Below are 14,247 nucleotides of genomic sequence, written 5' to 3' on the forward strand. Positions count from 1 at the left end.
TTCCTGCAGTTGGACCCTCTAACTACCCCTTGTCCAGTTCTGGCTCATGGGGCACTGACTCCACCATTTCTGAGTATGTATTTTTCTATACCATTGCATCTGGGATCAAAAGTAACCAACCTATTGTATGTGTGTAAATGTTTGTGTGTCTCACTGTATTATGTACAGGACTCACCCCGTTTTCATGTGTGAAGAGCGTCTCTTTCTTTTTTAGGGAACTCAAAGTTCCATATGACTATGTGTGTTTCCCTTTTATCTCTTACAGGTGATATTAGCCAAGCGCAATGGGATACGCGCAATAGTAATCACGTGCTCTTGTTTTTCAGGCTTATTACATCAGGAATTCTGATAGAGCTAGAAAACTGTTGATATAAATTGTATATCGCCACACACTGATAGTTTTTTCACACACCCTTGTACATACACTACCTTGTGGTAAAACATTAGTGAGTGACAGGGGGATCTGACCCCGGTCCTGACGAAGGGGCATATCGCCCCGAAACATGTTGACCCGCACAGGAGAGTAAGCCCAGTAACTAGCTTTATCTCTCCGATCCACTCTTTTTAACCTTACCAGCCTGTGACTATTAAAAAAATGTTCTACCACAAGGCCAGGTATTATTTTAACATCACTCTTTATATCACCCCTGACCCTACTGACACTCACTCCAATACACTCACATAGCACCCACAAAAGCAAGGTGCTCCAGCGTAGTCGCTTGTCGTAGCACGCCCCGTCCCGCAGTGGGGCGGGAAGACCCCGATGATGAAGCATGACACCAAGGGCCCTTTTGGGGTGTGAGAAGTATTTTAACACATACTGTGTATTCCAAAAACACCTGGACACACAGTGACTCAGTCTGAGGTGGACCTTTTTGATACCTACGCTCACAATAGCCATGTCTAATAATGTTACCAATTATGTATGCCATATATGGTCTTTTCTCGGATCTTGAGGGCCGGCTGGTACTTTTCCTATTATAGTCTTTCATGTGTTGGATGAAAAGGTATATATGCCCTGTGTTGAATGTAAGCCAACAGCCTCGTCTGCGGACCTCGAGGTTGGAGGCCGTGGGGAGGCTCCTCTGTGTGGAGTACTTTGTTAATAAACGATTGAACTTTCCTCACTGCCAACTGGCTGATTATTGGTAATTGGTAAAGGGGATATTAGTAAGTGTAGTCCCATAGGCATAAATTACTCACATACAACACTTCTATATTCTATATTTCCATTTAAAGCACTGGTCACAGCAGCGTCCTTCTGAAAATCGTTACCAGGACCTACCTTAGTGCTGTTGGCACCCGGTGCTAAATTAATTTTGCTCCCCCTAACCAGCCCCCCCCCCCGACCTCCTCCTCGGACGTCCTCATTACCAATAATAATAATAATAAAGAGTCTTGTAAAGCGCGAACAGCTACCTCACATGGAGGTGTCCCGGCGCAGTGAGAACAGACTAGCTGTATGTCAAGTGGCAGATCTTAGCATAGTGTAGAGAATAGCCAGGTTTTTAGCAGTCGTTTAAAGCAAGTTTCAGAAGGGGCCTGTTGTTATGCAGGAGGGAGAGAGTTCCATAGTCTCGCCACATTGGCCGAGAAGGTTCTTCCACCCAGCCGCACTCTTCGCGCTCGAGGGACCACAAGCTGCACCCGTCCATTGGAGCGGAGGGTCCTCGACTGGTGATACCTGGGTAGCCTGGCTCTCAAATAATTAGGACAGATGCCATACAGGGACCTGAAGGCCAGCGTCAAGGCTTTAAACTTGATCCTACTGGCCACTGGAAGCCAGTGCAGTGCCTGGAGATCCGGAGAGACAGGGTGCTTGAAGGGAATACACCTCAGCAGTCTCGCAGCCGCATTCTGCACCAACTGTAGGCGCTGGGTTAAATATTGGGGAAGACCCAGATAGAGTCCGTTGGCGTAGTCCAGCCTCGATGTTACTGTGGCATGGACTACGGTCTTGCGACACTCTTCTGGTAGAAGTCTCAGGATCTTGCGCAAGTTCCTCAGCTTGGATAGACAGCATCCTGCTACCTGCCGAATATGAGAAACAAAAGAGAGACTGCTATCCCAGCGGACTCCCAAATTTTTTGCGTTCTGGTTCGGCGACGGGGGCGTCCCCATTTCCACCGGCCACCAGAGCTCTGCAGGGGGGGGGCGATCCCTTGCCAAAGAAGATGACCTCTGTCTTCTCAGCATTCAATTTAAGTTTATTAGCGTTCATCCAGCTGGCCACATCTCGGAGGCACCCCTTAAAAGTTGCAAAAGCTTCTTCCGACACCTCCGAGTATGGACACACCAGCTGGGTGTCGTCCGCATAAGATATTGCCTTGACCCCCCAGTTTGAGATGACTGTAAACAGAGGACAAAAGTGCCCCTCATCTCTCCATAGACCCTCTTACATACATTTCATTTGTTTTAAAGCACTAATAAAGGCTGGCTTTACTAATAAGTATGTATATCTACCCAAACAAACACTTTTCAGCAACATTAGGAATAGATCATGAAAGATTGTAAACAACATAACTCTCTAACCTATTTTATGACGTTTGCATGCAGCTCTATGATGACAGTTGTTAACAGTAACTGTCTATATTAGGGTTGTACCTTATGAACTGCGGAAACAAAAGGATCGCTGTGACTAAAGCAGTAATCCACTCAGCTATACACATAAATTACAGATCCATGGTGTACACCATTTGTGTTCTTTGCAGCGGGCACATTAACCCTCTGTGCTTCTTTATGGCGAGTCAAAACTGCCACTAGACAAATTCTGATCTCTCTCTCTCCGTAGCAGGAACATTCATCACAAGAGCTATCTTGACTTTTTTAATTCTGCTGAAAACTGGACGTAGAAGGAGCTCGGCCGGCCGCATATGTTATTAAATTGTAAGCTGTTGCTTAATACCGCGCCCCCTTCCCCGGGTCACTGGCCTAAACCCGGGCCAGGTTCGTTAGCTCTTTTCAGGTACTGGCGAGGCCCAGTCTTCTTAAATTCATGAAAAGGCTAAAAACATTCAAAGTACGTTTTCAGTGCTTGGAGCAGCTTTTTAATAAATTGCATTTGAACAGCGCCTTGAAGTCTAAGTGATGATTGCCCACGTTATAGAAATGTATAACAATAAATAAAAATCATACACATATTTTGTAGTACCACTAAAACTCTGGAACACCTGCGCGCCTGTTTTAAGACGATCTGCATTATTCTGCCCAATGCACACGTATGTGTTTGATCGAATCCTCGTTATGTAAATTCTGCGGCTCCATTGCCCCCGTCACCCTCAGCTAATTTTAACAGTGTGCTGCCAAAAGTCAAGAGTCGGTCAGAGTTTGCTCAGTTAAATGGATACCTCGACTTTCCTCTCCCTTGTGTAACTATTGTCTCAGCACAGCCCCCCTCCCCGGCTCCCCTGGGCCTGGGCCAGCTGCAAGTGTAAAATCAAACCTGGCCCACTGGCTCGCCATCACATGACGGGCACTCTTGGAATTCCAGCCTCGCGCGCACTGTACTGTACGTGCGCGCGTGAGAGGGCGCCCAGCCGCTACTACAGTGTGATAGTCACTGCGCCTAGCTCCAGGCTGCTGAGCGTAAAGCCCCTGTGACCAGCCCATTTATCCTACATCAAAGCTTCATTCACAAACCACCAACCAACCTGGTGTTCGGCGCTAGCTTAGCCCGCAGAAGGCAGGGCAGTGCTCTCTGGGCCACATCTCTCCTCTCCCTTTTCTTATCCCATCTCCCCTGCTTTTATTTCCACGCTCTTTCTTTTTTGGCTACCCATCTTCGTGTGTGTCACCCCAAACTCTGCCACCACCATCAAGGAAAACATATAAGTGCCTGCCTGTATTTGGAGGGAATCGTCACAAGGACTCAGGTAAAACTGCATTTTCAATAATGGACTACTATTAGTTTGTTGAAATTACGTTGTTTTTTTTTTAATGATATTTATAAAATGCAATCGACTGTTATAGAACCCTATTTAAGATCACTAAAGACTCAGCTTTTTGCTGTTGCACATCTTGAGTGAGCGAAGCGACTTAAAAAACGCTCAAAGCAAATCACGTTGCTTCAAGGCGCTGCCTTTATACTGTAATATTAATTAAACAAAGAGTGGGGATGTGTTGAAAGTTTTCAGGCTAGCTTGAAATATTACCCCAGGACATGCCTAGTTGTGAACTGCAGTGCCAGCTCCCACAGGGCATCTCTTTACAGCACAAGTGTGGCACCGGTGACTTTGGCATCAAACTCCTCTGAGGATTAAACTTGCAGTGCAATCTGAGCAGGCTATTATGTCCCATTAGGAGGAAAGATCCTTGGGATAAGTGTCAAATATGGAACACTCTCCCATGACATATCAGAGAGGTCTCAATGTAGCCTTTAGAGAAAAGGATTAAAGACATCTGTTTACACTCTAGGTTAGTAAATCGAGCATGGGAGATTTTCCCACCGCCTGCATAGCTCCTGTACCTCAAGCACCTGAATGTTATTTGATTTAGGCGCTATACAAAGGGATGCTGAAGAACATAAAGTACCATGCAAGTAGTTCTCTTTTATACATTCTTACATGCCGTTATGAATTGGCTCCAAAACATCTAAAATGGGAATAAAAATGGGAATATTTGAGGACTATTCATGTGTAACTAGAAAGGACCGTGCACTCCCTGCACTTTCACTAATAGGGAGTTGGGAGTTTCTGGACGAGTCATAAAGGGATGTGAGAGTATGTGAAAGAGTACTCCTGTAGTAATACTTCACGTACTCGTAAATACTTTGGTGAATTGGCCCCAAAGGTCATCGATATGCAAATGAGCAGGTAGTGTGAAGAAGCCTGTCCTGCTGTGCTGGACTTCAGTGCTGGGAACTCTCAATCCAAACCCGATAGATACTACATTCTCCCAGGTGACCAGAGGTGCTTCAGTTCAGAGGGTCAGTGGATTGGATGACTCACTAACACCCTTTAATCTTATTTGTACTACAATTAGTAAGCTAACCACACAACTCTCCTTGAGGGGAAGACTTCTTGTATATTGTTTTTGAGCTAGGTAATAAGGCAGAAGGTGTAAAGATATTATATTTTGGATAACCTATACAAATTATGAAACACAAAAGACACTGTGGGTAATAGAGCTGCATAAAAGGAAATTAAAATCATTGTAGTTACCTAGTTGATCGTTTTTAGCTTCCTCGACTCAAATGTGTATGTGCATAACAACTTTGAGAGTTCGCACCAGCTGCCTTCTCCATTCCTTATGTATTGACTTTGCTGGTGTGGCAGTCAAACAGTGACGAGCAAACAAGCACTTTGTTTTCTTGCACAGGTCCTGGTTTTTGGAAACGTTGGACCTGACACAAATTCTTGTCTTGAAACTTACGTTTACAGATGAAAATGGCAGGTGCTACCTCCGCTGAGTACTCACAAAAAGAAACAAAGTAAATCCTTTAACACCGTGGCTACTGTATGCCACTAGTGCAACAAAAATGCAGGTGTAAACCCCACCCTAGTGGTGGAAAGTTGGTGCATTGGGGCATGGCTTGTCTTATGAGTTTGTGAACGCCCACAAGTTTGTGGACCTGCTCTCCAACCCTTTCCACCCCGGGAAATGATTAGAGATTGTCTCCTCCAAATGGTTGGGGTGAATGCCCTTCTAGGGTAGGAAGGGAAATGGAATACCCCCACTCTTGGTGGGGGAGTTAGGGCTGAAGGGTTTCTCTACAGAAAGATTATTTTCCCCATTGGAAAAATAATATGCAATTGCACATTGTGGAATTCCACTGCATGGACAAATCCATATTGAAAAAATTCTAAAGCATGAAAAAGAGCTTGAGCACTGGCACAGCTTTGCCAGCACTTTTCTGGTACGGGTTGTGCATTGAAAAATATAAGTGCAAAAGTACATTCAAGCGAACGGGAAAGTCTCCTAACATACTTAAATTTTTTTTTTTTTGCGTGAATGGGGCCCATTGTGTTTTGAGTCACTCTGAAGATCATGCTGCACTTAGTATTTTAATGCATAATGCCACTTTTAGGAAAATAGGATTATTGCATAGTAAAACCACAGTTCTCACCCTTACTAGGCTTTTTTTGTTAATTCATTTGTTATTGGATTTTCACACTCCTATAAATGTGCCGGTCTCAAATAATGGAGTTCCAGAACAAGGAACCTACCAGGAGTTTGGTGAAATCTCTGTGCCGAGAAATCTGTGCCAAAAAGGTGAAAATGAACAATCTACAACTTAATAAGTGTAATAACTAGAAATAAGTATTTAGCGATTTATTTTTCAATGAGTTATTTTAAGCATGTCCTGGTGGGAAGTGGAGCACTGTACATATCACCATAATACATATTCCACATTTGTGACAAATGTAGATATGTTTACAATAAGTCACTGATTTATAAGTGAAAAATGCATATTTGCATACAAATTCAGAGAGAATAAGAGGGTTTGAGGAACTGATAATCTAGAAAGTACAACTATTGCAAATAACTGGATTTTGAGTTATCTCCTGAGTTACAACTAAGAGGAGGAAAGTCTGAGGTACAATGGGAGGTCCTTCCAGAGTCTTGGTCTAAATGCTGAAAAAGCCTGTTCGAGTGTGTTTTCTTAACTTCCTTCGATTTCCTACTTGGCAAGGGATATGATCATAATAGTGCACGTGCCACTAGATATATTGAATGTATAGGTAGTGTAGACAGGTTTTCTTGTGTTTTCTTTTTAGATCACACCACAAATGGTAAATTGGCTTCTGGAAGGGAGAGGAGGCTAATGCAGATCTTTCAAGTTAGGGAAAATGTGGTCAGACATTTTTGGTTGGCGATTAGTGGAGCTGTTCCATGAAACAGTGCTTTAATTAGTGTCGTGTCACTGAAGATTCTGGGAGGCCAGTGGATAGAGAGTTAGCTTCAGGGGTGTGTTACAGGATGAGGGCCAAGACTGTAGTGTAGATCATAAGTTCATAGTTGCCATGAAGGGCTCAACAGTGCACAGGAATGTAACCTGGAACAAAGCGGCTTGTGCCTGGTTCTTGATATGGTCATGCAAGGAAAGTGAGCAGTCCATGAGAAAGCCACCACAGTGTAGCTGTAGTTAGCACCTAATCACCATAGGAAACAGTTTTTTTTGTCTTGCTAATAACTTTGGCCCCATTTATGAATCTTCACATAACTTGCCCAAAAAAGTTTATACATGTCAATTACTTCCTGTAAAGTTTCAGAGTACGCCATCAAGAAGAGGCAGAAAAAAGGGGTGGAGGTGCAAAATTCATTTTCCCCATGAATTTACCATAGGAATTTTTGAACAGCACTATAGCCACAACAGCTTAACTGGATTACACCAAATTTGGGAGAAAAGTAGCTCTTTACCCAGAAAGCATGCTTTTTGTGATCTGGTCTAAATCTGTTCAGTAGTTTTTGAGAAATTAAGGTTCAATATTTATAGCTATCTAGACAGTTGGGCTGAAGAAAAAAAATTCAAGCCTTCTAATTGGCTGGGGGGGGACTTTTTCAGAGTGGGCACTCAGGTTGTCTGGCTGCCACGTTAAAAGTAATGCTACAACAGCCATTACAGAACTCAGAGACATGGTCCCCTGTCGTGGGAAGGTTTCTGAAAAAGGATATAAGGGGACGGGTTAGGAATACCCTGAACCCCCAAAGTCCCTACGGGGAGGGTGGGACCCTAGAAGGACGCTCCCTGGGCCCAAAATTGAAAAACAAAATTTGAGGTATCACAAAAAAATGTGGGGTGGGTGTCTTTGGGGGGGGGAGTTGTCTTCCCCCAGGGGGTGGCGGGCTGTACTTCAGGCGAGACCCTTTACCCAAGTCGAACACTCAAAGGCCATGATTAGGCAACTAGCTGGTGGTTGGGTATGATAATAATATCTTACATTACGTTAAAGGAACCCTAGAAATTCACTGGGAAAAAACAAAGGTTAAAGTGAAATCATAGTTAAGTGAAAATGTCAGTTAAAAATTAACATTTTGAACTCCATAAAACCACAGACATTCATTAGTTATAGTTTACTGAGCTAACTAAAACGTGTGTACTTATCATCCTCTGCGTATTACCTCACTCATGACATGTTCAGTTACACCATTGATGACATAACTTATAATTTCTTAAATGGCACCATTGAAGACATCACTGGGCATGGTGGAGCACAAGTTCAAGTTAGCTCAGTAAACTGTAACTGGTGAATTTTAGGTTTTGGGTTTTAGTTTAAAATGTTATGTTTTAACTGACACTTTCATCTAACTATAAAATCACTTTAACCTTTGTGATTTTCCAGTGTAAAATCTGAACCCAACTATAACGTCCCTGTAACCTTTGTTTTTTTTGTGAATTTCTAGTTTTTTTGCAATGCAAAGTAATATTTAATTACCATACGTTAATCCAACCGCCGCCACACATGCCGCAGGACAGGCCATGCAGCCAACCCCCACATGCAGCCAACCCCAACTAGTGTACGCTCAAAGCGCGTTGGCCGCAAGGCCTGACCTGCGGCCAAATCCCTCTTGCATCCAACCTGTGCGCCCTCTCCCCGGGCCGCTTTTGGCTCCAGGGACCCCAACCCCCAGTCTGGCACATTTTTTAGGGGGGGTGGGCTGATTTCAGACTCATCCCCCAGGGCCTGGCATTTTTTGTGGCTTATGTATCCCCTCCCTGGGCTAATTTTGGCCCTGGATAACCTATCCTCAGGGGCCTTGTGCACTTTTTTTTAGGTGAGGGTGTGCATGGCCCCTTTCCCTGGGCCATTTTCTGTCCCAGGGACCCCGTCTCCCGGGCCCACCATTTTACTTATGGGCAAGGGGAGCATGCAGCCCTTCCTCCCTGGGCTGATTTTGGTCCCGGGGACCCCATCTCCCAGGGACCAACCTAATTAAAATGCGGGAGGGGGGCATGCAGGCCCCACCCTGGGCAGATTTTGGCCCTAGGGACGCCTTCCCCCTGGGGCCCAGCCAAAGTTAATAAGGGGAGGTGGCACGCTGCCCTCCATTCTAGGCCTACATTGGCCCCTGGGAGCTCATCCCCCTGGGCACAGCCAATCTGTAAAGTATGTTAAGGGGGCTGTGTGGCCCCCCCTTCCCAGGCTGATTGCAGCCCTGGGGACCACATCCCCCTGGGCCCAGGCAATATGCAAAGGGGGCAGGCAGTCGCGCAGCCCCTCCCCCCTTACCTGGCCTAGAAAGGGTGGGTGTCCTGGGAACCCACCACATCCACCTTGGGGGGCTGTGGGGGAGCCCCAAGGCCCCCACAATGTCAGCCGGCTCCCTGCATCAAGCGTGAGCCGGCATTACTTCCACCCAAATGGAAAAGCTAAATATGCTGCTCCCTACGGGAGGGAGCAATATTCAGATCTGTTTCCCTGGCCACATCACTGTGGGCAGGGAAACAGATCTGCAGACTACTACCAGCTGTACCCCTCCTTTTTCAAATTGGGGCTAGGTACTGAAGGATGGGGTCTCCAGGGTGTAATCAACCTGGGGAGGGGGCCATGCAGCCCCCTCCCCTTCATTAAAACCCTATCCCCAGGGGATAGGGTTCCTGGCCATCATCAGCCCGGGAAGGGGGCTGAGTGACCACCTCTCCCTGTTCATCTTTGGCTGGGCCCTAGGGGAATGGGGTCTCCAGGGCTGAAATCGGCTTGGGAGGGGGGGGCCACATGCCCCCTCACAGTTTTTGTTTTAGAAAGGCTGGGCCCTGAGAAATGGGGTCCCAGGGCCGAAATTGGGTAGGGGAGGGGGGCTGCATGTCCTCCTCCCCTGTTTATTTTTGGCTAAGGCCCCAGGAGATGGGCCCCGGAGCTGAACCTGGCCCAGGAGGAGTGGGGGTCATGCACCCCTCCAAGTTTGTTACAAAGGCCAGGCTCTGGGGGATGAGAGCCCCAAGGCCAAAATCGGCCAATGGAGTGGGGCCACGCGTGTCCCTCGTCCCCAACTGCATATTAATGTTCTCCCAGAACCTGGCCCATCCAGGGCTCATAAAAAAACAAATGTGGTAGACCTTGTTTTTTTAAAAACGTTTTTTAAAATGTATTTTGCCACCCATCATCTGCGAATTTGCAGTAAAGTAAAAAAAAAAGTTCTTGGCCCCAGATGGAGTCCGAGGGTCATGGTATTCCTAACTTGCCACCTTCTGGTATGTGTGTGTTTTTCTGGGACTCAGGCTGAGTCCCAAGATGGCTGGCAACACTTCCTGCTTGAAGTTGTGACAGCCAATCAGATCTCACCCTGAGATCTACCAGATCTGCGTCTCTAGATATAGACAAATATTTTCTCCTTAATAACTCGAAAACTACTGAATGAATTTACACCAAATTACAGATTCTTCCTGGATCAAAGTCTTGCTTTCTGCCTAATTTAGTGCATTTCTGTTCAGCGGTTCGGGCTGTAGTCGTGTCTAAAATCCCTATGGGAACTTTCCTAAGGAAAGAGTGTTTTGGGATCGCCACTTTTTCTCGGCCCCCGCTTGACAAATCACCCTGATGCTTTCCAGACAGCAGCTGAAGTGAGTGGTAAACTAGTTTAGAAAAGTTCGTGAAGATTTGGCAAACAGCGCCAAAGTTATTAGCAAAACAAAAAATGCTGTTCCAATGGAAACTAGGTCCTGACTATAACTAGCTAATGGTGATATATATATATATATATCATGTGAACAGGGCTCAGACGAGCCGAAACGTTATGGCGACATATTGCAAATACATTTTCTGCACCGAACTGCTGGTCCATGTCCGTGCTTGCTGTGTACGAGGCGAGGGAGAGTTGCCTGTTGCTCAGCTGCGGAGTTTTGGATATATATATTTATACAGATATATATATTTATATATACATATAATTGATATATTTAAGTTATGTGGAGTGACTTGACACTTACTTTCAAGCTATTTTGTTGCTCGGTTTTTCATGTCTATCCTTTACATACAGACACAGGGACAGGGAGGGATGTCAAATGTAGGTCTATGAGGGCAAAATCCATGTCATATTTTCTGGATATCCAGATAAGACACAACTGAAATACAATTAATCTAAAACAAGCTGATTCACATAACTAGTTATAATTCTGAAAATCTGGCATAGTCAGGATGTATCATGGACATCCCGATCTAGGGTTACATTTTTGGTTGATCTTTTCTCCTAAGGGCACAGTTGGGCTGCTTTTACTATAATGCTTCTTACTGCTCTAAACATAACTAAAAATTGGCATTATTATCGAGTTTATTGGTGTTCAATTAACTGATATTTGAAGAATGAAAGACTGTATTGATTCAAACTCAGTACCTCCAGATCACAGCGGATGTCAGCGATGAGCATTTACTCAGTGAACCATTTTCTCATCATGAGGGAAATGAGCTAAGAAGCTCAAAATATATTCCCAGTAAGGGCAAATTTCTACGTAATCCTCTCACAACAATTTTGTTTCCTCCACTTCCTCAGACTAACTTCTCCAGCATCTCACGCTCTTGTAACACGGGGCTGCCGCCGGCCTCGCGCTCCTCAATGAATGGCATTTCTGAGAAGTGGGATAGCAAAGTGTGCCTCTTTGTACAAGACAAACCGATCCACCACAGGGTTAATTAACGCCCCGAAGGAAATGAAGAAAGAGCCACTTACATACATTCATAAAAGGGGTCTGGAAAGAAGCAACTGACGTCGAGTTTAGTCTTGTGAGAAGTCATACACGTAGGGACCGCAAACATCAATGAAGAAGGGGCGCAGCTGAGGCTTTGAAAGTCCTCAGGGAGGAGACGAGGCTATGCACAGAGAGCTAGAGAAACAAAGGAGGAGACAACAATGCAGATTCTCATTGGTCTGCAAGCGCTATCTGCATTCCGTTTTTTAGGGATTGTGTGAGGAGGAAAGGTAGGATCACAAGGATGCAACTGGCCCTCAGCGCGAAATGACAAACAGAGAACAAAAAAGCAAAGTTTTTTCATCAGAAGGTTGAGACTCATGATCAGATACATTATGATACAGGTAGCTTGAGGGGACGTTAACGATCAATATTTGAAAATATTTTGTTTCACAGTCCTTCCTAGTAAGAAGAGTCCTCCTGCGGCAGCGCTGGTGGTAAAACAAGCATTGGCAAAGCCAATAGGTCTCGCCTATGCGGGAGCTATTGGCTTTCGCCAATGTTTTAGGCATGTTGTACACCAGCATGGCTGCTGCTCAGCAAGACTAAAAGTTAGTGGCGCAGAGGAGAGTGGTGTGGAGTGTTGCAGATTGGAACGGCAGAGAGTGTGGCGTATTGGAGTGGCAGAGTGTGGAGTCACTTAGAGTGGCATACACTGGAGTGGCAGAGTAGAGTGGACTGGTGTAGAGTGCATTGGCCTACAGTGTTGCAGAGTATAGTGCCACTAAGTGCAGTGGCATTAAATTCAGCTGCGTACAATGCAGCATCGTAGAATGTGGTGGCATAGATTAAAGTGGTGCATAGTAGAGTGCAATGGTGCAGAGTGGAGTGGCGCAAACTAGAGTAGAATAGCGTAGAGTGCAGTGGTAGAGTGTCTGGCATAGAGTGCAGTGGGGTAGAGTGCATAGAGCGGAGTGATGCAGAGAGCAGTTGCGCAGAGTAGAGTAGAGTGGCATAGAGTGCAATGGCGTAGAGTGCAGCTTAAAGTTGAGTGCCATAGAGTGCAGTGACAGAGTGGTGCAGAGTAGAATGGCATAGAGTGGTGCTGCGTAGAGTATAGTGCTGTAAAGTGCAATGTCATAAAGTGCAGTTGAGTCTTACAGAGTAAAGTGCATTGGTGTAGAGTGTATTGGCAACCTTTGTCCTCCTCTATCCTTCTGCTATCATTCCAAATCCAAATAACTGACTAACATATCCACCACTTAAAATGTACTTGCATGTTTCACTATACTAATTCAACACTAATCCTCTTCGGGTCCCGGAGTAGCGTGCTACTCGCCGACAAAGCGATTCGACGCCTCGTCTGTGGTAGTAGGCGCTATATAAATGCAATTACAATACAATACAATACAATAGAGTGCAGTGCCATATAGTGCAATATTGCAGAGTGGTATAGAGTGGAATTGTGCAGAGTAGATTGTTGTGGCCTAGACTGGAGTGGTGTAGAGTGCAGTGGTGTAGAGTAGAGTGACGGATAGTGCACTGTCATAGAGAAGAATGGTACTGAGTAGAGTAGAGAGGCTTGGAGGTCAGTAGCTTAGAGTGCAGTGGCGCAGAGTGCAGTGGCGTGGAGTGGAGTGGTGTAAAGTGGATTGGTGCAGAGTAGAATGCAGCAGCATATTTTCAATTGTAATTACCATTACATTTGCACAGACATGCAGTTTTACTATTAAAACTATACAGTGCACAAATAAATATGTGTGGAAATTGTATTACCTAGTGTAATGATTCGTTCTGATCATATTAAATTATTTGTTTCCAACATTCTTCAGAAATAACAAAATAGTGCTTTATTTGTGTTCCTAATTCCGATATATTCTGAAATACTTAAACAGTTCATTTAAATGTTGACATAAAGAGGAATATTAATGGAAAAAACTAATGAAGACATGGGACTTTGCAGGGTCAGTGTGTCAATCATAGGTAGTAATAAACGGAAAACTATACAGGCCTGACATCTAAATCAGAAGGGCATCCATGCTAGCATTTTAGTACAGGAAAGGTGAGCTTTAGGAAAAAATAAAATTGGGGGACTGTACCTTGCCCATTGACTTCTATTGATGCTGATTCAATTTCAGGTGGGAGACAGCTAAAATAAAGTCACTTTTGGCTTAGGAGACTGTTAAAATAAAGCCATTTTTGGCTTAGAAAATCGTGAGTATCCCCTCGGAACTGGGTCTATTGGCATGTATGGAGGTTATGTTTGTCTATCAAATTCCAATATAGTTCTCTGTTGGTCTCTGCCTCTACTAGTGGGTGTGTTCATGCATATTAACACGCCTGTTTTATTGTCTGACTTTCTTGTGATCGAATTATCCCTATGTCTCAACCCATTCATTACTTTTGAGGTGAACTCACCACAGACATGAAATAACCTGAAACTCTGCTCGCGGAATGGGTTTTAAAAGGCTAAGCCTACCGATCAAACATCGTCTTTTTTCTTGTATCTCATGACTGAGAATAGGAGAGGAAGGAGTGATCTCTGCCGGGCTCGGAATCCCAACTCTCACGTTGGTATCTTCTGAGCCGGGTGCAGATGGAAGTGGTGGTGTGATGCTTCATGTCAACAATGGGAGGAAATTACTCCTCCGTAAAGCGGACACTACAGCAGAAGCATTTCATGT

At 44.8% G+C, this 14,247-nt stretch overlaps 1 protein-coding gene across 1 annotated transcript in view; it reads left to right on the forward strand.

Annotated features, from left to right (window-relative positions):
• Positions 1–3,659: 3,659 nt before the first annotated feature.
• Positions 3,660–14,247, forward strand: part of OCA2 (OCA2 melanosomal transmembrane protein) — a 1,149,362-nt gene continuing 1,138,774 nt past the window's right edge. Inside the window, exon 1 of the mRNA XM_078656175.1 lies at positions 3,660–3,872. The gene's annotated coding sequence lies outside the window, so the exon portion shown is untranslated. The remainder of the gene's footprint in view (positions 3,873–14,247) is intronic.

Source organism: Lissotriton helveticus, chromosome 8, assembly GCF_964261635.1.
Source record: "Lissotriton helveticus chromosome 8, aLisHel1.1, whole genome shotgun sequence".
In the NCBI taxonomy this organism is placed as follows: Eukaryota; Metazoa; Chordata; class Amphibia; order Caudata; family Salamandridae; genus Lissotriton; species Lissotriton helveticus.